The sequence below is a fragment of the Rattus norvegicus genome, chromosome X (assembly GCF_021556685.1).
Source record: "Rattus norvegicus strain SHRSP/BbbUtx chromosome X, alternate assembly SHRSP_T2T, whole genome shotgun sequence".
Classification (NCBI taxonomy): Eukaryota; Metazoa; Chordata; class Mammalia; order Rodentia; family Muridae; genus Rattus; species Rattus norvegicus.
In genome coordinates, this window is record NC_141554.1 from 151102812 (window position 1) to 151115618 (window position 12807).

Sequence of the window (12807 nt, forward strand, 5' to 3'; positions counted from 1 at the left end):
TGACAGTTGAGTCAATGATTTCTATGGAATCTTCTGCTCCTGAGATTCTCTCTTCCATCTCTTGTATTCTGTTGGTGAAGCTTGTATCTACAGCTCCTTGTCTCTTCTTTTGGTTTTCTATATCCAGGGTTGTTTCCATGTGTTCTTTCTTGATTGCTTCTATTTCCATTTTTAATTCCTTCAACTGTTTGATTGTGTTTTCCTGGAATTCTTTCAGGGATTTTTGCGATTCCTATTTGTAGGCTTCTACTTGTTTATTAATGTTTTCCTGTGTTTCCCTAAGTGTGTTCATGTCTTTCTTGAAGTCCTCCAGCATCATGATCAAATATGATTTTGAAACCTGATCTTGCTTTTCTGGTGTGTTTGGATATTCCATGTTTGTTTTGGTGGGAGAATTGGGCTCCGATGATGGCATATAGTCTTGGTTTCTGTTGCTTGGGTTCCTGCGCTTGCCTCTCGCCATCAGATTATCTCTAGTGTTACTTTGTTCTGCTATTTCTGACAGTGGCTAGACTGTCGTATAAGCCTGTGTGTCGGGAGTGCTGTAGACCTGTTTTCCTCTCTTTCAGCCTGTTATGGCGACAGAGTGTTCTGCTTTCGGGCGTGTAGTTTTTCCTCTCAACAGGTCTTCAGCTGTTCCTGTGGGCCTGTGTCTTGCGTTTACCAGGCAGCTTTCTTGCAGCAGAAAATTTGGTCTTACCTGTGGTCCCGAGGCTCAAGTTCGCTCGTGGGGTGCTGCCCAGGGGCTCTCTGCAGCGGCAGCAACCAGGAAGACCTGTGCCGCCCCTTCCGGGAGCTTCATTGCACCAGGGTTCCTGATGGTCTTTGGCTTTTTCCTCTGGCGTCCAAGATGTGTGTGCAGGGAGTAGTCTCTTCTGGTTTCCCAGGCTTGTCTGCCTCTGTGAAGGTTTAGCTCTCCCTCCCACGGGATTTGGGTACAGAGAACTGTTTATCCAGTCTGTTTCTTTCAGGTTCCGTTGGTGTCTCAGGCAGGTGTCCTGCTGCTCCTGGGCCCTCCCCCACGGGAGCCCAGAGGCCTTATACAGTTTCCTCTTGGGCCAGGGATGTGGGCAGGGGTGAGCAGTGTTGGTGGTCTCTTCCGCTCTGCAGCCTCAGGAGTGCCCACCTGACCAGGCGGTTGGGTCTCTCTCTCACCGGGTCTGGGAGCAGAGAGCTGCTGCGGGCCAGGATCCGCGGGTGTGGGACTTCCGGTAAACACAGAATGTGCCCGGTCATAGAGAAATTCTGCTTCCGTGTGTCCCAAGCTCACCAGGCAGCTTTCTTGCAGCACAAAATTTGGTCTTACCTGTGGTCCTGAGGCTCAGGTTCGCTCGTGGGGTGCTGCCCAGGGGCTCTCTGCAGCGGCAGCAACCAGGAAGACCTGTGCCGCCCCTTCCGGGAGCTTCATTGCACCAGGGTTCCAGATGGTCTTTGGCTTTTTCCTCCTGCGTCCAAGATGTGTGTGCAGGGAGCAGTCTCTTCTGGTTTCCCAGGCTTGTCTGCCTCTCTGAATGTTTAGCTCTCCCTCCCACGGGATTTGGGTGCAGAGAACTGTTTATCCTGTCTGTTTCTTTCAGGTTCCTGCGGTGTCTCAGGCAGGTGTCCTGCCGCTCCTGGGCCCTCCCCCACGGGAGCCCAGAGGCCTTATACAGTTTCCTCTTGGGCCAGGGATGTGGGCAGAGGTGAGCAGTGTTGGTGGTCTCTTCTGCTCTGCAGCCTCAGGAGTGCCCACCTGACCAGGCGGTTGGGTCTCTCTCTCACCGGGTCTGGGAGCAGAGAGCTGCTGGGGGCCGGGATCCGCGGGTGTGGGACTTCCGGTCTTTTCCTATTCTTTACAGAGGGTGGAATCCAGTGTCTCTGCTTCCTTCCTGTGGTGGCTATTCCTGGTTGTCAACTTGACTGTATCTGGTATGAACTACAATCCAGAATTGGAAGGCTCACCTTTGATCCTGATCTGGAGGCTGGGAGATACAAGTTTCTGACCTGGATCTTGGCATGGAGATCTTGAGGCCCTGAACCACATTTTTAATAGGGTTATTTGTCTCCCTGCGGTCTAACTTCTTGAGTTCTTTGTATATTTTGGATATAAGGCCTCTATCTGTTGTAGGATTGGTAAAGATCTTTTCCCAATCTGTTGGTTGCTATTTTGTCCTAACCACAGCGTCCTTTGCCTTACAGAAGCTTTGCAGTTTTATGAGATCCCATTTGTCCATTCTTATCTTAGAGCATAAGCCATTGGTGTTTTGTTCAGGAAATTTTTTTTCCAGTGCCCATGTGTTCCAGATGCTTCCCTAGTTTTTCTTCTATTAGTTTGAGTGTGTCTGGTTTGATGTGGAGGTCTTTCATCCACTTGGACTTAAGCTTTGTACAGGGTGATGAGCATGGATCGATCTGCATTCTTCTACATGTTGACCTCCAGTTGAACCAGCACCATTTGCTGAAAATGCTATCTTTTTTCCATTGGATGGTTTTGGCTCCTTTGTCAAAAATCAAGTGACCATAGGTGTGTGGGTTCATTTCTGGGTCTTCAATTCTATTCCATTGGTCTATCTGTCTGTCTCTGTACCAATACCATGCAGTTTTTATCACTATCGCTCTGTAATACTGCTTGAGTTCAGGGATAGTGATTCCCCCTCAAGTCCTTTTATTGTTGAGGATAGCTTTAGCTATCCTGGGTTTTTTGTTATTCAAGATGAATTTGCAAATTGTTCTGTCTAACTCTTTGAAGAATTGGATTGGTATTTTGATGGGGATTGCATTGAATCTGTAGATTGCTTTTGGTAAAATTGCCATTTTTACTATATTAATCCTGCCAATCCATGAGCATGGGAGATCTTTCCATCTTCTGAGGTCTTCTTCAATTTCTTTCTTCAGTGTCTTGAAGTTCTTATTGTACAGATCTTTTACTTGCTTGGTTAAAGTCACACCGAGGTACTTTATATTATTTGGGTCTATTATGAAGGGTGTCGTTTCCCTAATTTCTTTCTCGGCTTGTTTCTCTTTTGTATAGAGGAAGGCAACTGATTTATTTGAGTTAATTTTATACCCAGCCACTTTCCTGAGGTTGTTTATCAGCTTTAGTAGTTCTCTGGTGGAACTTTTGGGATCACTTAAATATACTATCATGTCATCTGCAAATAGTGATATTTTGACCTCTTCTTTTCCGATCTGTATCCCTTTGATGTCCTTTTGTTGTATGATTGCTCTGGCTAGAACTTCAAGAACTATATTGAATAAGTAGGGAGAGAGTGGGCAGCCTTGTCTAGTCCCTGATTTTAGTGGGATTGCTTCAAGTTTCTCTCCATTTAGTTTAATGTTAGCAACTGGTTTGCTGTATATGGCTTTTACTATGTTTAGGTATGGGCCTTGAATTCCTATTCTTTCCAGGACTTTTATCATGAAGGGGTGTTGAATTTTGTCAAATGCTTTCTCAGCATCTAATGAAATGATCATGTGGTTCTGTTCTTTCAGTTTGTTTATATAATGGATCACGTTGATGGTTTTCCGTATATTAAACCATCCCTGCATGCCTGGGATGAAGCCTACTTGATCATGGTGGATGATTGTTTTGATGTGCTCTTGGATTCGGTTTGCCAGAATTTTATTGAGTATTTTTGCGTCGATATTCATAAGGGAAATTGGTCTGAAGTTCTCTTTCTTTGTTGTGTCTTTGTGTGGTTTAGGTATAAAAGTAATTGTGGCTTCGTAGAAGGAATTCGGTAGGGCTCCATCTGTTTCAATTTTGTGGAAAAGTTTGGATAATATTGGTATGAGGTCTTCTATGAAGGTTTGATAGAATTCTGCACTAAACCCGTCTGCACCTGGGCTCTTTTTGGTTGGGAGACCTTTAATGACTGCTTCTATTTCCTTAGGAGTTATGGGGTTGTTTAACTGGTTTATCTGTTCCTGATTTAACTTCGATACCTGGTAACTGTCTAGGAAATTGTCCATTTCCTGAAGATTTTCAAATTTTGTTGAATATAGGTTTTTATAGTAAGATCTGATGATTTTTTGAATTTCCTCTGAATCTGTAGTTATGTCTCCCTTTTCATTTCTGATTTTGTTAATTTGGATGCACTCTCTGTGTCCTCTCGTTAGTCTGGCTAAGGGTTTATCTATCTTGTTGATTTTCTCAAAGAACCAACTTTTGGTTCTCTTGATTCTTTCTATGGTCCTTTTTGTTTCTACTTGGTTGATTTCAGCTCTGAGTTTGATTATTTCCTGCCTTCTACTCCTCCTGGGTATATTTGCTTCTTTTTGTTCTAGAGCTTTTAGGTGTGCTGTCAAGCTGCTGACATATGCTCTTTCCTGTTTCTTTCTGCAGGCACTCAGCGCTATGAGTTTTCCTCTTAGCACAGCTTTCATTGTGTCCCATAAGTTTGAGTATGTTGTATCTTCATTTTCATTAAATTCTAAAAAGTTTTTAATTTCTTTCTTTATTTCTTCCTTGACTGGGTTATCATTGAGTAGAGCATTGTTCAATTTCCACGTATATGTGGGCATTCTTCCCTTACTGTTATTGAAGACCAGTCTTAGGCCGTGGTGGTCCGATAGCACGCATGGGATTATTTCTAACTTTCTGTACCTGTTGAGGCCCGTTTTTTGACCAATTATATGGTCAATTTTGGAGAAAGTACCATGAGGAGCTGAGAAGAAGGTATATCCTTTTGCTTTAGGATAGAATGTTCTATAAATGTCCGCTAAGTCCATTTGGCTCATGACTTCTCTTAGTCTGTCTACGTCTCTGTTCAGTTTCTGTTTCCATGATCTGTCCATTGAAGAGAGTGGGGTGTTGAAATCTCCTACTATTATTGTGTGAGTTGCAATGTGTGTTTTGAGCTTTAGTAATGTTTCTTTTACGTATGTAGGTGCCCTTGTATTTGGGGCATAGATATTTAGGATTGAGAGTTCATCCTGGTGGATTTTTTCTTTGATGAATATGAAGTGTCCTTCCTTATCTTTTTTGATGACTTTTAGTTGAAAATTGATTTTTTCTGATATTAGAATGGCTACTCCAGCTTGCTTCTTCCGACCATTTGCTTGGAAAGTTGTTTTCCAGCCTTTCACTCTGAGGTAGTATCTGTCTTTGTCTCTGAGGTGTGTTTCCTGTAGGCAGCAGAATGCAGGGTCCTCGTTGCGTATCCAGTTTGTTAATCTATGTCTTTTTATTGGGGAGTTGAGGCCATTGATATTGAGAGATATTAAGGAATAGTGATTATTGTTTCCCATTATATTCATATTTGGATGTGAGTTTATGTTTGTGTGCTTTCATTCTCTTTGTTTTGTTGCCAAGACGATTAGTTTCTTGCTTCTTCTAGGGTATAGCTTGCCTCCTTATGTTGCGCTTTACCATTTATTATCCTTTGTAGTGCTGGATTTGTAGAAAGATATTGTGTAAATTTGTTTTTGTCATGGAATATCTTGGTTTCTCCATCAATGTTAATTGAGAGTTTTGCTGGATACAGTAACCTGGGCTGGCATTTGTGTTCTCTTAGGGTCTGTATAACATCAGTCCAGGATCTTCTGGCCTTCATAGTTTCTGGCGAGAAGTCTGGTGTGATTCTGATAGGTCTCCCTTTATATGTTACTTGACCTTTTTCCCTTACTGCTTTTAATATTCTTTCTTTATTTTGTGCGTTTGGTGTTTGACAATTATGTGACGGGAGGTGTTTCTTTTCTGGTCCAATCTATTTGGAGTTCTGTAGGCTTCTTGTATGTCTATGGGTATCTCTTTTTTTAGGTTAGGGAAGTTTTCTTCTATGATTTTGTTGAAGATATTTACTGGTCCTTTGAGCTGGGAGTCTTCACTCTCTTCTATACCTATTATCCTTAGGTTTGATCTTCTCATTGAGTCCTGGATTTCCTGTATGTTTTGGACCAGTAGCTTTTTCCGCTTTACATTATCTTTGACAGTTGAGTCAATGATTTCTATGGAATCTTCTGCTCCTGAGATTCTCTCTTCCATCTCTTGTATTCTGTTGGTGAAGCTTGTATCTACAGCTCCTTGTCTCTTCTTTTGGTTTTCTATATCCAGGGTTGTTTCCATGTGTTCTTTCTTGATTGCTTCTATTTCCATTTTTAATTCCTTCAACTGTTTGATTGTGTTTTCCTGGAATTCTTTCAGGGATTTTTGCGATTCCTATTTGTAGGCTTCTACTTGTTTATTAATGTTTTCCTGTGTTTCCCTAAGTGTGTTCATGTCTTTCTTGAAGTCCTCCAGCATCATGATCAAATATGATTTTGAAACCTGATCTTGCTTTTCTGGTGTGTTTGGATATTCCATGTTTGTTTTGGTGGGAGAATTGGGCTCCGATGATGGCATATAGTCTTGGTTTCTGTTGCTTGGGTTCCTGCGCTTGCCTCTCGCCATCAGATTATCTCTAGTGTTACTTTGTTCTTCTATTTCTGACAGTGGCTAGACTGTCGTATAAGCCTGTGTGTCGGGAGTGCTGTAGACCTGTTTTCCTCTCTTTCAGCCTGTTATGGCGACAGAGTGTTCTGCTTTCGGGCGTGTAGTTTTTCCTCTCTACAGGTCTTCAGCTGTTCCTGTGGGCCTGTGTCTTGCGTTTACCAGGCAGCTTTCTTGCAGCAGAAAATTTGGTCTTACCTGTGGTCCCGAGGCTCAAGTTCGCTCGTGGGGTGCTGCCCAGGGGCTCTCTGCAGCGGCAGCAACCAGGAAGACCTGTGCCGCCCCTTCCGGGAGCTTCATTGCACCAGGGTTCCTGATGGTCTTTGGCTTTTTCCTCTGGCGTCCAAGATGTGTGTGCAGGGAGTAGTCTCTTCTGGTTTCCCAGGCTTGTCTGCCTCTCTGAAGGTTTAGCTCTCCCTCCCACGGGATTTGGGTACAGAGAACTGTTTATCCGGTCTGTTTCTTTCAGGTTCCGTTGGTGTCTCAGGCAGGTGTCCTGCTGCTCCTGGGCCCTCCCCCACGGGAGCCCAGAGGCCTTATACAGTTTCCTCTTGGGCCAGGGATGTGGGCAGGGGTGAGCAGTGTTGGTGGTCTCTTCCGCTCTGCAGCCTCAGGAGTGCCCACCTGACCAGGCGGTTGGGTCTCTCTCTCACCGGGTCTGGGAGCAGAGAGCTGCTGCGGGCCAGGATCCGCGGGTGTGGGACTTCTGGTAAACACAGAATGTGCCCGGTCATAGAGAAATTCTGCTTCCGTGTGTCCCAAGCTCACCAGGCAGCTTTCTTGCAGCACAAAATTTGGTCTTACCTGTGGTCCTGAGGCTCAGGTTCGCTCGTGGGGTGCTGCCCAGGGGCTCTCTGCAGCGGCAGCAACCAGGAAGACCTGTGCCGCCCCTTCCGGGAGCTTCATTGCACCAGGGTTCCAGATGGTCTTTGGCTTTTTCCTCCTGCGTCCAAGATGTGTGTGCAGGGAGCAGTCTCTTCTGGTTTCCCAGGCTTGTCTGCCTCTCTGAATGTTTAGCTCTCCCTCCCACGGGATTTGGGTGCAGAGAACTGTTTATCCTGTCTGTTTCTTTCAGGTTCCTGCGGTGTCTCAGGCAGGAGTCCTGCCGCTCCTGGGCCCTCCCCCACGGGAGCCCAGAGGCCTTATACAGTTTCCTCTTGGGCCAGGGATGTGGGCAGAGGTGAGCAGTGTTGGTGGTCTCTTCCGCTCTGCAGCCTCAGGAGTGCCCACCTGACCAGGCGGTTGGGTCTCTCTCTCACCGGGTCTGGGAGCAGAGAGCTGCTGCGGGCCGGGATCCGCGGGTGTGGGACTTCCGGTCTTTTCCTATTCTTTACAGAGGGTGGAATCCAGTGTCTCTGCTTCCTTCCTGTGGTGGCTATTCCTGGTTGTCAACTTGACTGTATCTGGTATGAACTACAATCCAGAATTGGAAGGCTCACCTTTGATCCTGATCTGGAGGCTGGGAGATACACGTTTCTGACCTGGATCTTGGCATGGAGATCTTGAGGCCCTGAACCACATTTTTAATAGGGTTATTTGTCTCCCTGCGGTCTAACTTCTTGAGTTCTTTGTATATTTTGGATATAAGGCCTCTATCTGTTGTAGGATTGGTAAAGATCTTTTCCCAATCTGTTGGTTGCTGTTTTGTCCTAACCACAGCGTCCTTTGCCTTACAGAAGCTTTGCAGTTTTATGAGATCCCATTTGTCCATTCTTGATCTTAGAGCATAAGCCATTGGTGTTTTGTTCAGGAAATTTTTTTTCCAGTGCCCATGTGTTCCAGATGCTTCCCTAGTTTTTCTTCTATTAGTTTGAGTGTGTCTGGTTTGATGTGGAGGTCTTTCATCCACTTGGACTTAAGCTTTGTACAGGGTGATAAGCATGGATCGATCTGCATTCTTCTACATGTTGACCTCCAGTTGAACCAGCACCATTTGCTGAAAATGCTATCTTTTTTCCATTGGATGGTTTTGGCTCCTTTGTCAAAAATCAAGTGACCATAGGTGTGTGGGTTCATTTCTGGGTCTTCAATTCTATTCCATTGGTCTATCTGTCTGTCTCTGTACCAATACCATGCAGTTTTTACCACTATCGCTCTGTAATACTGCTTGAGTTCAGGGATAGTGATTCCCCCTCAAGTCCTTTTATTGTTGAGGATAGCTTTAGCTATCCTGGGTTTTTTGTTATTCAAGATGAATTTGCAAATTGTTCTGTCTAACTCTTTGAAGAATTGGATTGGTATTTTGATGGGGATTGCATTGAATCTGTAGATTGCTTTTGGTAAAATTGCCATTTTTACTATATTAATCCTGCCAATCCATGAGCATGGGAGATCTTTCCATCTTCTGAGGTCTTCTTCAATTTCTTTCTTCAGTGTCTTGAAGTTCTTATTGTACAGATCTTTTACTTGCTTGGTTAAAGTCACACCGAGGTACTTTATATTATTTGGGTCTATTATGAAGGGTGTCGTTTCCCTAATTTCTTTCTCGGCTTGTTTCTATTTTGTGTAGAGGAAGGCTACTGATTTATTTGAGTTAATTTTATACCCAGCCACTTTGCTGAAGTTGTTTATCAGCTTTAGTAGTTCTCTGGTGGAACTTTTGGGATCACTTAAATATACTATCATATCATCTGCAAATAGTGATATGTTGACTTCTTCTTTTCCGATCTGTATCCCCTTGACCTCCTTAGGTTGTCTGATTGCTCTGGTTAGAACTTCAAGAACTATATTGAATAAGTAGGGAGAGAGTTGGCAGCCTTGTCTAGTCTCTGATTTTAGTGGAATTGCTTCAAGTTTCTCTCCATTTAGCTTAATGTTACAAACTGGTTTGCTGTACATGGCTTTTACTATGTTTAGGTATGGGCCTCGAATTCCTATTATTTCCAGGACTTTTATCATAAACAGGTGTTGAATTTTGTCAAATGCTTTCTCAGTATCTACTGAAATGATCATGTGGTTTTGTTCTTTCAGTTTGTTTATATAATGGATCTCATTGATGGTTTTCCATATAGTAAACCATCCCTGCATGCTTGGGATTAAGCCTACTTGATCATGGTGGATGATTGTTTTGATGTGCTCTTGGATTCGGTTTGCCAGAATTTTATTGAGTATTTTTGGGTCAATATTCATAAGGGAAATTGGTCTGAAGTTCGCTTTCTTTGTTGGGTCTTTGTGTGGTTTAGGTATAAGTGTAATTGTGGCTTCATAGAAGGAATTCGGTAGGGCTCCATCCGTTTCAATTTTGTGGAATAGTTTGGATAGTATTGGTATGAGGTCTTCTATGAAGGTCTGATAGAATTCTGCACTAAACCCGTCTGGACCTGGGCTCTTTTTGGTTGGGAGACCTTTAATGACTGCTTCTATTTCCTTAGGAGTTATGTGGTTGTTTAACTGGTTTATCTGTTCCTGATTTAACTTCGGTACCTGGTATCTGTCTAGGAAATTGTCCATTTCCTGTAGATTTTCAAGTTTTGTTTAATATAGGTTTTTATAGTATGATCTGATGATTTTTTGAATTTCCTCTGAATCTGTACTTATGTCTCCCTTTTCATTTCTGATTTTGTTAATTTGGACACACTCTCTGTGTCCTCTCTTTAGTCTGGCTAAGGGTTTATCTATCTTGTTGATTTTCTCAAAGAACCAACTTTTGGTTCTCTTGATTCTTTCTATGGTCCTTTTTGTTTCTACTTGGTTGATTTCAGCTCTGAGTTTGATTATTTCCTGCCTTCTACTCCTCCTGGGTGTATTTGCTTCTTTTTGTTCTAGAGCTTTTAGGTGTGCTGTCAAGCTGCTGACATATGCTCTTTCCTGTTTCTTTCTGCAGGCACTCAGCGCTATGAGTTTTCCTCTTAGCACAGCTTTCATTGTGTCCCATAGGTTTGGGTATGTTGTACCTTCATTTTCATTAAATTCTAAAAAGTCTTTTAAGTTCTTTCTTCATTTCTTCCTTGACCAGGTTATCATTGAGTAGAGCATTGTTCAATTTCCACGTATATGTGGGCATTCTTCCCTTCTTGTTATTGAAGACCAGTTTTAGGCCGTGGTGGTCCGATAGCACGCATGGGATTATTTCTATCTTTCTGTACCTGTTGAGGCCCGTTTTTTGTCCAATTATATGGTCAATTTTTGAAAAAGTACCATGAGGAGCTGAGAAGAAGTTATATCCTTTTGCTTTAGGATAGAATGTTCTATAAATATCCGTTAAGTCGATTTGGCTCATGACTTCTCTTAGTCTGTCTACGTCTCTGTTCAGTTTCTGTTTCCATGATCTGTCCATTGAAGAGAGTGGGGTGTTGAAATCTCCTACTATTATTGTGTGAGTTGCAATGTGTGTTTTGAGCTTTAGTAATGTTTCTTTTACGTATGTAGGTGCCCTTGTATTTGGGGCATAGATATTTAGGATTGAGAGTTCATCCTGGTGGATTTTTTCTTTGATGAATATGAAGTGTCCTTCCTTATCTTTTTTGATGACTTTTAGTTGAAAATTGATTTTTTCTGATATTAGAATGGCTACTCCAGCTTGCTTCTTCCGACCATTTGCTTGGAAAGTTGTTTTCCAGCCTTTCACTCTGAGGTAGTATCTGTCTTTGTCTCTGAGGTGTGTTTCCTGTAGGCAGCAGAATGCAGGGTCCTCGTTGCGTATCCAGTTTGTTAATCTATGTCTTTTTATTGGGGAGTTGAGGCCATTGATATTGAGAGATATTAAGGAATAGTGATTATTGTTTCCCATTATATTCATATTTGGATGTGAGTTTATGTTTGTGTGCTTTCATTCTCTTTGTTTTGTTGCCAAGACGATTAGTTTCTTGCTTCTTCTAGGGTATAGCTTGCCTCCTTATGTTGCGCTTTACCATTTATTATCCTTTGTAGTGCTGGATTTGTAGAAAGATATTGTGTAAATTTGTTTTTGTCATGGAATATCTTGGTTTCTCCATCAATGTTAATTGAGAGTTTTGCTGGATACAGTAACCTGGGCTGGCATTTGTGTTCTCTTAGGGTCTGTATAACATCAGTCCAGGATCTTCTGGCCTTCATAGTTTCTGGCGAGAAGTCTGGTGTGATTCTGATAGGTCTCCCTTTATATGTTACTTGACCTTTTTCCCTTACTGCTTTTAATATTCTTTCTTTATTTTGTGCGTTTGGTGTTTGACAATTATGTGACGGGAGGTGTTTCTTTTCTGGTCCAATCTATTTGGAGTTCTGTAGGCTTCTTGTATGTCTATGGGTATCTCTTTTTTTAGGTTAGGGAAGTTTTCTTCTATGATTTTGTTGAAGATATTTACTGGTCCTTTGAGCTGGGAGTCTTCACTCTCTTCTATACCTATTATCCTTAGGTTTGATCTTCTCATTGAGTCCTGGATTTCCTGTATGTTTTGGACCAGTAGCTTTTTCCGCTTTACATTATCTTTGACAGTTGAGTCAATGATTTCTATGGAATCTTCTGCTCCTGAGATTCTCTCTTCCATCTCTTGTATTCTGTTGGTGAAGCTTGTATCTACAGCTCCTTGTCTCTTCTTTTGGTTTTCTATATCCAGGGTTGTTTCCATGTGTTCTTTCTTGATTGCTTCTATTTCCATTTTTAATTCCTTCAACTGTTTGATTGTGTTTTCCTGGAATTCTTTCAGGGATTTTTGCGATTCCTATTTGTAGGCTTCTACTTGTTTATTAATGTTTTCCTGTGTTTCCCTAAGTGTGTTCATGTCTTTCTTGAAGTCCTCCAGCATCATGATCAAATATGATTTTGAAACCTGATCTTGCTTTTCTGGTGTGTTTGGATATTCCATGTTTGTTTTGGTGGGAGAATTGGGCTCCGATGATGGCATATAGTCTTGGTTTCTGTTGCTTGGGTTCCTGCGCTTGCCTCTCGCCATCAGATTATCTCTAGTGTTACTTTGTTCTTCTATTTCTGACAGTGGCTAGACTGTCGTATAAGCCTGTGTGTCGGGAGTGCTGTAGACCTGTTTTCCTCTCTTTCAGCCTGTTATGGCGACAGAGTGTTCTGCTTTCGGGCGTGTAGTTTTTCCTCTCTACAGGTCTTCAGCTGTTCCTGTGGGCCTGTGTCTTGCGTTTACCAGGCAGCTTTCTTGCAGCAGAAAATTTGGTCTTACCTGTGGTCCCGAGGCTCAAGTTCGCTCGTGGGGTGCTGCCCAGGGGCTCTCTGCAGCGGCAGCAACCAGGAAGACCTGTGCCGCCCCTTCCGGGAGCTTCATTGCACCAGGGTTCCTGATGGTCTTTGGCTTTTTCCTCTGGCGTCCAAGATGTGTGTGCAGGGAGTAGTCTCTTCTGGTTTCCCAGGCTTGTCTGCCTCTCTGAAGGTTTAGCTCTCCCTCCCACGGGATTTGGGTACAGAGAACTGTTTATCCGGTCTGTTTCTTTCAGGTTCCGTTGGTGTCTCAGGC